We start from the raw sequence: 13,830 nt of genomic DNA, 5'->3' as shown, positions 1-13,830 counted from the left end.
TAAACAAAAGTTTATAATAAGGTTTCCTTTCAGATGCATTTTTTAATGTTAGCTTATATTCAGTTCTGTTGTTACTGAATGACCTCTTAACCAAAGTTAATTTTTATATAAAATGTAAAAAAGTGTACATGCTTATTTTCCGGCTTTTCCTGTGCTGTGTTCTAGTCTGTCAAAATGTTATGGTAACATTTATTATCTAAAAAGTTCTTTTTAGTTTGTTTGGCTTCATTTATAGAATATTGTCTGGGCAAGCTAATTTACATTGGTTTAAGTGTAGGACTGGTGCTTTGACCGTTTAGCTGCAAGAGGTTGATGTAAATTCTGTAACAACAAAAGGCTTGCTTTTACAAGGATTGCATGCAGGAGTCATGTTACAATGTATTTGAATATAGTGCGTGGGTTACATTTATAAATATATACTGTGAATATAAAAATGCATAAATATATGGCATACTGAATGCTGTCACTGTTAGCTAGAACAACATCATCTATACCTTTCATTTTTTCCTCTATGGAATGGGAAGGCTCAAGGACCTAATTCTACAGTGGTCCAGGTGTGGCTTAGACTGGCCCCTGTGTGTTGTAGGGAGAGCTGACAGTGCAAAGTGACACGATTTCACTATAAAAGGAAAGAGATACTAAATTTCCAGCCTTATCACTTTTCGTGGAAAATAGGATAATGTTCTATAGTCTCAAATTAAAAGGGAAACTAGAAAAAAATATGGAAAAAACATGCTGATGTTTGTATTTCTTAGTATTCACCTAGTCTTGAACATCTTGTGTGATAAATCTTCCCACTTCTTTCTACCCCTGCTTCCCTTGAAAATGTGTTTGGGTCCTTCGCCTTACCTTTGGCTGATTTAGCTCACTAAAGTGGAACAAAAAAAATATTTTTTTTTCTCTCTCTCTGTTTTTTTTGGAGCGAGGGTGGATGGGAGGGGTGGCAAAATTGCCTCACAAGGTGGCACAATGAGTAGCTGCCAAACTTAGTACAAGATGAGGTACAAGATTCTGTAATCTAAACCAGGGAGGAAGAGAGGGGCATTAGGAAAGAGGGTTTCCAAAAGGGAAGGTGTGTAGGAGTGTGAAGCCATTACCTTAGAAGGGTGTTGAATATTGTCTACGAGGCTTGCATTTATGCCTGCTACTCCTAGAAGCTGCTTTAGTTCCACTCAAGAATAAATCAGATTTAGACTGTTGTTTGATGAATTGACCAAGATGATGCAAATTCTCATTAGCAGCAAAAAAGATGGGTGCTATGCTCTTGGTCCTTCATTCCTTTCTTGGTTCCTGTTATGCCGTGTTGTCCTACCCCTCTTATTACTTCTTGTACTCATCATACTTTTTGGTGAGCTCGTTTAGCTCACAAAACCAGCAGAAAATTTCACCCCCTTATAAGACTAAAGTGGCACCACCAATCTTTTTCTCCTCACTTAGCATTAGTATTTTTTTAATTGGTTTATCATCTAGGATCATTGGATGTGGAACTATACCTATTGTGCTGCACTCTTGGACTGGTTTTGCCTTTTATAGAGTTAATTTTCTTCTTAGTAGCTTCTATGGTGCTATTCACGATGCAAGCGGTGTTAACACACTGGTGTTCTAGCTTGTGCTGAGCAGTGTTTGTACAGCATCAGCCCCTTCTCGTCTTTCTTACTCTGCCCCCCAGTGAATAGACTAGGGGGCGTGCAAAAAATGCCCAAACTAAGTAAAGAGACATTCTCTGCTATAACAAAGCATGCTCTGCAATAAAAGCAGAAAGATGGGGTTTCAGGGGGCTTAGTCATCTTTTGCTTGGGAAATGGCAGGTCTACCCACCAGAGGCAGAGAGTGATTGCTTTTGCATCACTTGTTTTGTTTTTTTCTTTCCTCTTCTGAATATGCTTCGCTTATTAAACAAATTTTATTTGTTCATTTGTTTGTTTCATCTTGACCCCCAGGTTTTTTTTCATTTTTGTCTTTTGTCTCCCCCCTGCCTGCCCCACTTTGGGTGTGTGTGTGTGTGCAGGGGTGTGTGTGAGTGAGCGAGCAACTGTGTGGTGCTTATCTGCCCACTGGGGTTAATCCACAACAGCTCTGTAAGAGAAAAAACAAAACACATACACACAAATAGCATTGGTTGGCTGAAAATCCTGGCAATTAAGCAGAAACACCTTTGTGCAGAGAACAAAGTACAGACAAAACAAGACCTTAGTTCTTGTTTACAGCTACCTTACAACATTAATACAGATAGAAAATATCACTACAGCTTTCTGAAAAATGTAATATTCTCTGGGGTTTTGTTGTTTGGTTGTTTGTTGGTTTTTTTCATTTTCATGTATGATTGCATGCCAGCATTATTACTGGTGTGTCAGAAAATCTGTAACTTCAAGGAAAATTTTCTTATTCTAGCAGCATATATAACACCAAAGGTATGTCTCTGAATCTGGGATAAGATGACTTTCAATTTTGCTCTGAATCAGGGTGGAATCATTCTTAATGACAGAGCACTGGGAGTACCACTCTTCTGTAAACTGACATGAGTAATAACTGACTGACTGTACTGCAGAGGGACAAATGAGCTATCTCCAAATTTAGGCAACATAAGTGACGTTAAGATTTACTGCTGTAAATCTTCAGTCCTGGTTTGATCCTTATCAGATTACTCCCATGACCAAAGAGCAAAGTTCAAGACTATTGTTCAGATTTGTCTTTAATGGGGTGCTATTGTGAAATAATTTCTTTCAAATCTAGTCTGTTATTAAATCGTGTAAAATCTGCAAGGAATCCAAGAATTATGGAGACTTTTGATTGACTATTTACCAGTCAGGTTGGTTGAAGGATTTATTTCATGTCAAAAATGAAGGTTTTATGAATGGCTTTTCAAAGTTACATTACTGTCACAGTTCACACTATATACTGCAAAATATCTGGAGCCTTTTATTACCTGTGTAACTTTTTATTTGGAAAATTTCGTTAATGAGTTAAACACTTTCTTAGTTTAAATAATGAATTGGACTTATCGTACAGGTCTACACATAATTTTAATTCTCTTTTCTGATTGTTTTATATTATGAATCTTCACTCTCTTTCTGGATAATTGGAGAATATTCCTTCAGTCAAAACTGAAACATTTAGCTAAGGCAGAGTACCTTTATTTCTGCATTTCCACTTTTTCTGCAAGTTCAGTTTCTTTACAGCAAGGATTTATGGCACAAATCTCATAGTTTCATTACACAAAGTTCTATCTAATTCACCTGAAATAAAAGAAAGTTTTCTGAATCTTCCTGTTGAAGTACAACTGCTGGCCATGGGAACAGGCCACAGCTTTTATCTGTGCAAGTTAATAGTTAACTGGGAAGAATTTATAGTTCAGCGATAATTACTTAGCAATTTTCTCTGTAAGTGGGACTGGGAATTAACATTCCTATATTTGCATGTAATAGTTCCATCTGAATTATCAAGATTCTAAGTAAAAGCTTTAGAATAAATTAAGGCTTTCAAGAAATAAACTGTTCAGCTTCAAGCAGCAAGAACAAAAGTACAAACTAAAATGTCTCATAAAAAGACATTTATAAAATCCTCAGAAACGTACTTCCTGCATTTCTGTAGGAAGTTGTTTCTACTCTAACATAAAATACAATATTCTTTTATAGCCCTGGAGAAACCAAGCTTGCTTTTGTAACCATCCTTGATATATCCGATTATCTGTCTCAGGGTAAGATTTTAATATGACCTTTTGGTTCATGACTCTGCTGCTTTCTGAAGTTGTTCACAGTGGTAAGAAAAAAAAAAAAAGGAGGGAGAAAATTTTCAAAGCTGTTTTAATTAATTAGTATGGAATGACACCAATATGCTGTTTTACTAAGTATTATCTGAAAGAGGAGGAAGATTAGTGATATTCTTGGCAGTTATTGAAGTGAATTTGATTCAGAGCAGGAAACAAACCTAAAAATCTCTGGTTATGCTGTAGCCTCTATGACTTAGGTCAAGTCAGCCAAGACATCACATTATTCCAGGACAGTGCCTGGTGACTGTGCTTTGAGTCAGGATGAGACTGAGATGGGTCATTCACCATGATCTGTAACACCTTCTGGTTTATATGTTAGTGCTGATGTGGAGAAAGAATAAAGCGCTGGCAAGGGGGAATGGCGAAAGCAAGAAACAGAACAAATGAGATGAACGGTGTTACCCTCCCTCCACCCCCCTAGCCCCCCACTCCTCAATGAATATTGCTCCTTTTTTGATGTTTAGTAGTTATGAAACAAGAGTATATGCAACAAACACAGGAATCCAAAGTTAGTAGGACTAGGGAAAATGAAACTAACGCAGGATAAAACTGAATGATGAAGGTTTGTGCCAGGTGAAGTGGCTGAGCCTATAGCACTGAAATGGACAGGTCCATTCTCTCATTATCTTCCCCGCTCCCAGCAAAGGCCTCCTCTCTCACCATCCCTCTCCTTCTTTGGAACATCTTTGGTGTTTTTCTTGCTTTTTGGTAATTTGTGTCAGATCACTAAGCAAGTTGAAAACTGAGCCAGCAAGGAGAGAAGCTTTTGCTGGTTTAGTGAGCTGAGCTGTTCACTAGTGGTCTGATGAAAACCAAAGCTAGGGTGAGGGAGGACATGAAAGTGTACTGCTGGGGGGCAGGAAGGACAAGTGAGCAAGAACACCCCTGCTACCAGCAGGGATTCATTAGATCTCCAAAACCTCAGTTGCATCCCAAAACTGGAAGCCAGGAGGCTGGCTGAGACTGGCTAAACCAGAAGGTGTTGGGAGTGGGAGATAAGAGGTGAGTGAAGTTGGATGGAGATGCAGAGACTGTGATCTTTTAATAATGGGTGATAATAATAGTGAAGCAGGAAGAACAGTGGTTAATCGAGCAAGGGGAACGTCAGTGGACAGGGTAGTGAGTGTGGCCATGGCTAGGATGGAGAATAGGAATGGAGTATCACAAAACAAATGGAGCATGGCAGATAGAGATGAGGAAGTTGATATTTATTTTTTTTTGTGGAAAAATGTGCAAAAGAATCTGTAACCATTAGAATGTACATCATGAATGTAAACCTAACAGTCTTGATGGTGATCCATGAAGTCAGTGTACAGCATCATATGAAATTTTGGAGATGGATGGAAGAGAAAGGAGGAAGAAAAAGAAAAATGTGGTAAAGGATTTTGGTTTTAAAGTCTTAGAAGTGGTAATGCATATTGTGGTGTAGAGCAGGCATCTTAACTGCTGAAATAAGTTGGCGAGTACAGTTTTTCAGATTATTTCTCAAATAATTTTGTTTAATTGACTAGAAAGATATATACCCAAGAGTTTCTTGTAATATATTCTGTATGTAATTGTAGCTGCACCTATCCCTGCTGATTATTAAATGGAGAATGTTGTGTTTGCTTGTTACTGCCAGTGAGAATTTTACAGCAGTAGTTCACTTGCCATTAGAAAGAATTGAAAACAAGCATTCTGGCAATTTTGTGTGGTTGTCAAAAAATTATGCACTGCTGTTTGAAAACATGCCAGCTGATAATGGCTTTCTCTGGGAGATCCATTTTACAGTCTTGAAATATAATAAAAGTACTTTAACCTATAAAGGACTGTTTACTGTAATATGGATAAATACTTGAACAAGTAGTATTCTTAAATTGGTCTAAGATCGTGAATACTCATACTTTAGTGCTCAAAGGTTTTGAAGGCAATGAAAAGCACAAAATTATATTTTTATTTTGGTACTTCACTTGCTGGTGGCTGGAGGAAGTTTTTGTAACTGTGCTCTGAGGGCTGCCCTACTCCTTAGGGCTTTTAACTGGGTTTTCCCAGTTTTCCTGGGTTCCTTTGTGTTTGCAGTGTAAACATAGCTTACTTCTACATGGACAAGAATACTCTGATGCTAAAAATTTAGCAGTTGTGTAGTCTTAGTTCTACACGTGTGTTTAAATTTCCAGCATTAAACTATCAGGTTAAAGTATTCATGTGAGTAAGCCTTAGTTTTGAATTTTTTGGGGTGTATTATCGTTAAACACAAAAAAACCTAATCTATTGCAGTGCCAGTGCTAGAAAACTTGTAACTGAAAAACAGGATACAGGCAATGTTTTATCCTAGATATTTCATGAAAGTAGCCAAAATACCAATATAAACTTACTATCTGAATTTTATTTTGTCTTTTCCTAACTTAACTCTTTAAGCTCAAAAGGGACAAATAAAGTCAATTAACAGAAATTCAATACCAAGACCTTATGGTATGTTCCTGAGCCATGGTTTTGGAAAATGAAGTTTCATGTAAACAAAACTCTGTTTGAAGGCTCTTGTAACAGGAGACAGATGATATTATGCAGTTTTTGATGTTCCTTTTATAAGGAAGGGAAAGGTTTATAAATACCTTCTCTAATTGAAGTGGTTCAGGGAATTGCTAATTAGCATTTTAAAAGCACTATAGCGTTGTCCATAACAAGTATGCACTTCTTGAGGTAAGCTTGCATATAGATCACATGGAAACATGATGCATAGTTTCTCACAGGTAATTCACATGAAAGTAGCATACGTGAGTGTGTTGCTTCACTAAAAACAGCTTATTCAGAGTGCATGTTCTTTGAAGATGCTATAAAGGAGCTAAGAATTAAGAGATGGGTAAGAACAGAATTACGTAAAAAAAGAAAACAGAATTAATTGTAAAATCTCAGGGTCATTTAGGTTGGAAGGGACCTCTTGAGATCATCTAGTCCAGCCTTCTGCTCAAGTTGTTACCTACAGCAGGTTGGCTGGGCCCATGTCTGGTAGGGTTCTGAATTTCTCCAAAGATGGTGACTGAGCAACCTCTATAGGCAGCCTGTGCCAGTGCTTGGTCACTCTTACAGTAAAAGAATGTTTTCTTACATTCAGGTGGAGTTACATACATTTTAATTTATGCCCATGATACTGTTGGCCTTTTTTTTTTTTTTGCTGCAAGGGTACCTTGCTGGTTTATGTTCAACTTGCTGTCCAGCAGGACCCCAAGGTCCCTTTCTGTGAAGCTACTTGCCAGCTGATTGGCCTCCAGCTTGTACTGATGTCTGGGGTTACTCCTCTGGAGGTGCAGGAATTTGCTCTTCCCTTTGCTGAATTTGCTGAGGTTCCTGTAAGCCCATTTCTCCAGCCTGTAAAGGTCCCTCTGGATGGGAGGACAACCCTCTGCTGTATCAGCCACTTCTCCCAGTTTTGTGTCATCAGCAGACCTGCTAAGGATGCACTTTGTCCCATTGCCTGTGTAGATAATGAAGATGCTGAACAGTATTGGCTGCAGCATTGAGTGCGGGGATACAGCACTAGTTTGTTGTAGTTTCAACCACTAGTTTCTTCAGGAATTAGTGCCACTGATCACAGCCCTCTGGGCCCGGTTGGTTATCCAGTTTTTAATCCATCTCAGTGTCCACTTGTCTCACCTATACTTTGTCAGTTTATTTACAATGTTATAGGAAAGACTGTCAAAGGCTTGACTAAAGTAAAGGTAAACATACACTATTCTCACCACGCTCACCAAGTTAATTGTCTCATTGTAGAAGGAAATAAGGTTGATCAAGGATGATTTTCCCTTTGTAACCCCATACTGACTGCTCCCAATCACCTTCCTGTCCTTCATGTGTTTGAAAATGCTTCCCAGGAGGATTTTCTCCATTATCTTCCCAGGGCCTGAGGTGAGAATGACTGGCCTGTAGTTCCTTGGATCAGCCTTCTTGAAGAGCGATATTTACTTTCTTCCAGTCTTCAGGAATCTCTGCCAATTGCCATGATCATTCAAAGAGCATAGAGTAGCCTCATAAAGACAAGGGCCTGCTTCCACGGCACTTGTGGGTGCAGCCTGTTTGCCTCCATGGATTTGTGTACGTCCAGTTTGTTCAAATGCCCCCTAACATAGTCCTACCCCGCTGAGGGCAAATCTTCCTTGTTTCAGAGATCACTCTGATCTCGGGAGCCTGGGATTCCTGAATGCAGGTTTTACTGGTAAAGACCAAAGTGAAGAAGGCATTGAGTACTTCAGTCTTCTCCATGTCGTTTGTCACTAGTTCCCCTCCTCCATTTATTTATTTGATAATTTTTAATGGTTTTCCAAACTTGAACAGTCCTATCACCGTTTTTCTAAACAAAGAGCGAGCTCATAAACACATCAGGTTTATGAGATAAATTATGATAGTGATGTTCAGAAGTTTGGAATAAAAAATTGGATCATATAAATCCTGTCAATCAGTTTTGATTGTTTAAAGTTATTGTCTTCCTTTTCTGACTATGAAATGATGACTGGATCAACAGTAATTTCATGTTAAATCTATTAGTGTCTTAATAGAACCAATATAATTCAGTACTATACACACTTCTGGGGTAGCAGTCATGAGTTCTATTTTCCCTTACTGTTTTTCCTGTGGATTATCAACTCTGCAAAATTAAATTACCATCTCAGTGTTGTCAGTATCTTCTGGTCCAAACTTGTTTCTTTTTGCCCAATCTAAAACCTTGATCTGTCTCTAATATCTTATGGGGAACTGTGTTACCTAAAGATTCAGTGTGGCTAAAATGTAGGTGATTATTTCTGAGATCTTTCCAGATACTAGCTTTCTGAATCGCAGTGAGTAACACAACCATCCTGACTGCCACTTGGGTCTGTAAGATATTTATTCTCTTTGATATGGATTTCTGTTGCTCCTTCTGCAGGCATTTGCAGGCTGTATCAAAAATTTTCTAGTTAAGTCTGTATGTCCTTTCCAGACATGTAATCTTGCGAAGTTCACTAGTAGTATGTTCGACTAAAATCACAGTCAATATATAGCTCTCTAATGGATCTTTGTTTTCCTGTGATACTCAGTGCAGTTGCTCGTCGTACTGTCTATTATGATTTCCTTCAAGGACATCATTGTGTGTTCTCTGTTGAGTCTTATGACACATGGTAATGATAAAAGATCATTAATACCTCTTCTTTGTGAAGCTAAAATCTTTTTATAGTGGTGTAAACAGTGTAAGGCAATGCTGCATTGAAACTGTGGATTTATGGCAGTTTGAAATGCATGTAGACAGGACTGGAAGTTCAAGACAAAGTCTCTGAGTTAAAAAGACCCTCTGAAGACTGACGTTGATAGATGCTGTGAACAAATAGCTCCTGTTTTAGTTGAATGACTTCCCAGCATGGCACACTTAAACAAGTTATATTTTCATCTCTGTAACATGTGACTTTTCAGTCAAAGGCAATCAGTGAGGGGAAACCAAGTGAATTAAATTGGAATGAAAAAACAGAGACAGCTTAATGTTTTATGCTGGTCATAGATTAACATTTTTGTGTTTAATGTGAGGGAGAAAAGGCCAAAACATTCACACTGCTTTACAGTTTGTGCACTCAGTTTAAGAGACTTACCATAATGAAATGGACTTCTTTCTTCATCAGTATAGAAAGAATTGCTTGAAGTAAAATACTGGCATAATGTGGAAGCTGTCATTTATTAAATCTGTATGTATTCTGTTGGCCATTTAAAGCAAGTCGATAGAAATGGTGCAGCTGACATTTTTCTTGGTGGATCGGGATGATATATAAACCAAGAGCAAACTCAAGTACTTACCTCTGTAAGTATAAATTAATAATGTATATAGGCATTTTTAAAAGCTATAGTACCTACTTTTCGGCATTTTGTCTCTGAAAAAGTGACATTGCACCAAATCCAACTTGTAAAAGTGGTGTAAAAATTCTGTGTATTCCCTGCAAAAAATGTACTTTAAAATATATGCAATTAAAATGAATAAAGATGCAATTTACGTGTTTGTGGTATATCTCAAATCAGTAAATAATTTTGGATAGTCTTTAATGATTTAGATAAGACATTAAATCTGTAATAATAAATTTAAATAATACTTACAAGTAGTTAATATTATTTAGGAGTCATAGCATTAAAATACAGCACCTCGTGGTTTAATGATGTCTTTAATTGTTTGTGTCAGAGGAGTTTGGGGTTAGATTATGACTACCCTTACACTTAGGTTATGGCAGCCTCTCATTCCCTCTCAAGTGTTTCGGATTTTCCAGAACATAGTGAAAGATCTCTTCAGGGCTGTGTGTTATATTGCTGGGATCAGTGAGGTAAAAATAGGACAGAAAAAAGTCAAGAAGTGTGGAATGTGTTTTACTGGAGGAATTTTAAAGACTTTATCAGAACAAGGGATGAGTAAGTAAGGAAATATAAATAATTCACAGTCCCTCACCTGAGTGACGTTCTCTGTATACTGCCACTTGCAGCATCCTGTGTGATAAAGATTTTGCTGCTTTGTAATATTCTACCTTTTTTTTTTACATTTATGTTTTGGAAGTGTTAAAATGAAAAGTGCTGGTTTTTTCATAAGGTTTGCTATTACAGTGAAGGAACATATGGGATACTTTTGTATTCTGGATACAGTGAGGTTCTTTGAAATGTCCTAGGCGACCACTTAGCATTTCTTTGCTATCAGTACACAATTTAATGGTGTTGGCTTGGATTTTTCGAAACTACAAAGATTAAGAGTATAACTGATGAATGGTTTAGCTAATGTGTGACCATGTTTACTCTCACATCTCTTTAGTATGTTGGAAAATTAAGCTGGAAAAACTTCAAGTGTACTAAAAAGACTGACTTTATGGCAAAAGGTGTTCTGAGTTTCTATTCTGTAACTTCTTCAGTGATCTCTTTATTTGTATGTGTGCCTAATGAGTAGCAAATATTTCCTGATTGTCATCCCCTGTAAACTGGAACCACTTACCTCACCAAACCCACTAAATGTTTATTGAATAGAAGAGAAAATAATTTTTATTATGTGTATGAACTGAAGTAGTTTGGTTCTCGTTCTCTGACCTTCACTGTTTCTGTTACAGAAATTTCAATGTAAAAATAACAAAACTGTAGTACAGGGGAGTCTAGCCAATAACAAGTTTTTACTTCTATGTATATATGAACTTATTAAATATTTTTGAGGGAGAAGTTGCAGAAAGGCTATAAGTGGTGGTTTCCATTCCTTTTACCTCTGAACGCTTCACATTTTTTGGCAGCTCTCCTAGCAGCGTGGACAGCCGCGGGAGGCCCTGCCAGCTGGAGGGCACACCCTAGGTTCCCAGCCTGCTCCCCAACAGCTTCAGCTGTTATTATCTGCAAAAATACTAGGTGCTTCTGTGTGACCTAAGATGTTAAACATGCTTACCCCATATACATAATTGGTATGTGGGATATGGTTCGTATTATTAGTGTATTTATAACAAATAGCTTGATTTCCATGTCCAGAGAAACTGAACAGTAGAGCCACAAAGGCAGACTTACTTAAAAGCTGCAGAATTTTCTTGAGCATATTATGGTAAATTAGGAGTATTAGTCAGCAGGAGTCATTCCAAGTTCTTTGGGACAATTACCAAAAAATGGCTTCTTTTATTTTATGCAGCACTGAAGCCAGTGTTTGTGACGCCTCTAGACTAACATTTTATCAATGGATACTTTACTCTGATAGTTAATGTTGTTTTAAAAGTTAAATCTAAAGCTTTGGAGAGGGTAAAAGTTTTGGGCTTTTTTCTTTCATGTGTTAATTTTATGTAATTTAAGACACGTATATAACCTGTAAAGCTGCTGCCTTTGAGCCATTTCCTCCCATTTCCTCTCATAGTAATTAAAATCCAGAGGTTATCTCTGAGTTTCTTCTAGAGTATATATTCCTGTCAGTAATGTAGTTGTCAATATGTTGTAAACTTGAGCAAATATTCACTAATTTCTTATTCTTCAAAATGAGATATGTTTTGTCTTAAGAAATTAAAGTAACAAAAATATATTGAAAACATGTTCTTAAAATAAAAGCTGTTCAATTTTGGAGAGTATATATTTTTAAATAAATTATATTAAAATAAAGTTACAGTTATGTATATATTTTAAATAGCCATTACAGTTTAAACTTGAGCATATATTTGATAGCTATACTTTCTCATGCCAGTCAAGATTTTACTACTTTTTGTAAAATCCCTGTTTTGGTTTTTTTGGGTTTTTTTAATTACTCAGAGACAGCAGCCTTGTGAAATTTATTTTCTAGGTGAATAATAAAGCCCGGCTAATATATCAAGAACAAAAGGCCAGCTTTGGCTGGTAATACATCTTTTTGCATAAACGGAATAGTCTTGTATAAGACCTAAGCAGCCCATTTATAAATCTATTTATAGTGGTTTTATTCCTAATTTCCTCTCATATGCTTCTTTCATGGGACATGGACCTAATAATTTTTGTACTAGTTTACTGTAACAGATTATTCTTAAATCTGACACGCAGTGAAGCTACAGTTTTACATATTATGAATAAGAGAAATACCACCACATAAATTCCCAGGAACAGTTTGCACCTTTCTTTCTTGTGATTAATTTGTATTCTACTTTTATACTTATTTATGCAAGTTATAATTAATTGTGCAAAAATGAAATATGTTTGTAATCCAAAACTGGGAACAAAAATGTTAGCACATACTTCAGTTTTTCACAACTCTCTTACTTTCTAGCCTTCAGTCATCTATCTTGTAATCAATTTGTAATCTTACAGGCAGTGTTCAATCACAATATATTTCTTATATTTTTCCAAGTCATGGAAAAAAAATATATTCCTAGTATTGCTGCATAGTTTGACAGTCTTAATCCATCCTGAGGGTTCTTTCTCCAGTCTGGATTAGCAAAAGAGGTCAAATCTATATAGCCCAAAGAGCCATATTTTTCACCTCATCAGGTATTGAATGTTTGTCCAGTCCTTTTCATCAAGGTGTTTGGATAACATGTAAACTATTTCACCTTGAAACCTAGACAAAAGATTTGTTTCCATTCTATTCAGATTTTGTCGTTGGATTTACTGGTAGCCAGTAAGAACCTCAGGTTTAAAGGCTTTATTCAAAGGTTAGCAGAAAATGGGCTACGGTTTGAAGCTATTTCAGATTTCCAGGATGACATGAACGTAGCGAGAGGTATCTCTTTTGTTAAAGAGCTACCTTTGTGATAGTTAAATCCAGTGAGATTACTTTCTTCTGTAACAGCTCCAAAATGAAGTTTTATATCCAAAACAGGCCACAGTCTGTTTTTTTTAAATTAAATTAAATAGCGTTTCTTTCCTGTCTTCCATGGTGTTTCTGACTGTACTAATTTACTTTCAAGTCCTTCTTACTTCCTCTCTGTGTAATCGTATTTCAGTTAGAGTAATGTAGATGCTTTGTATGAGAGCAGTCACGTGGGGTATGTTTGCATTTCACGTCTGGTCCACGTTAGCAACCCACTGCTTTCCCAGTTTGGTATATGAGGCTCGCTGGATGGATACTCATGCAGTTCAAAGAGTATCTTTAGCTTGAACAATTCTTGCATAGTTACAGTTGCTATGGTATGTCTGCACAGATCTCATGCATCTATCAAAATCTTCAAGGCAAGGCTGGCATTACACGCCTTCTCCCACCCCAGCGAGTTACAGTCATTCCACTCTTGTGGCGCAGAGCAAGGACCTTTCTTCATGTGGGTTAGGTGTGACTATAGGCTCAAAGGGGATTTCAGGCTACAAACAAGGCTGTGACATAGCCTGGGCTTGAGGCATTAATAATGTGGATGGTCAATGAGACAGAGCATAAAAGCAGGTTCAATTAACTTTGTAAAGTAAGTTGCAGCTCTGTCATCAGAGGGTTGAGTTCTCTTATGTGTAACTCTCATTGAAATTGATGTTAAATGTGCAAACTGGGGTGACAGCTGGGTGTTCCAGCGGAACAAATGAAAGGTTTCTTGGAATTCAGGTCTGCTTTAGCAGCTTTGGCTGCTAAAACCAACATCTAATTATACTAATATTTAAACAGTCGTGGCTTTGAATAGTCATGG

Source organism: Falco peregrinus, chromosome 1 (assembly GCF_023634155.1).
Source record: "Falco peregrinus isolate bFalPer1 chromosome 1, bFalPer1.pri, whole genome shotgun sequence".
NCBI classification, from domain to species: Eukaryota; Metazoa; Chordata; class Aves; order Falconiformes; family Falconidae; genus Falco; species Falco peregrinus.
Note: the sequence above shows the minus strand (reverse complement) of the source record.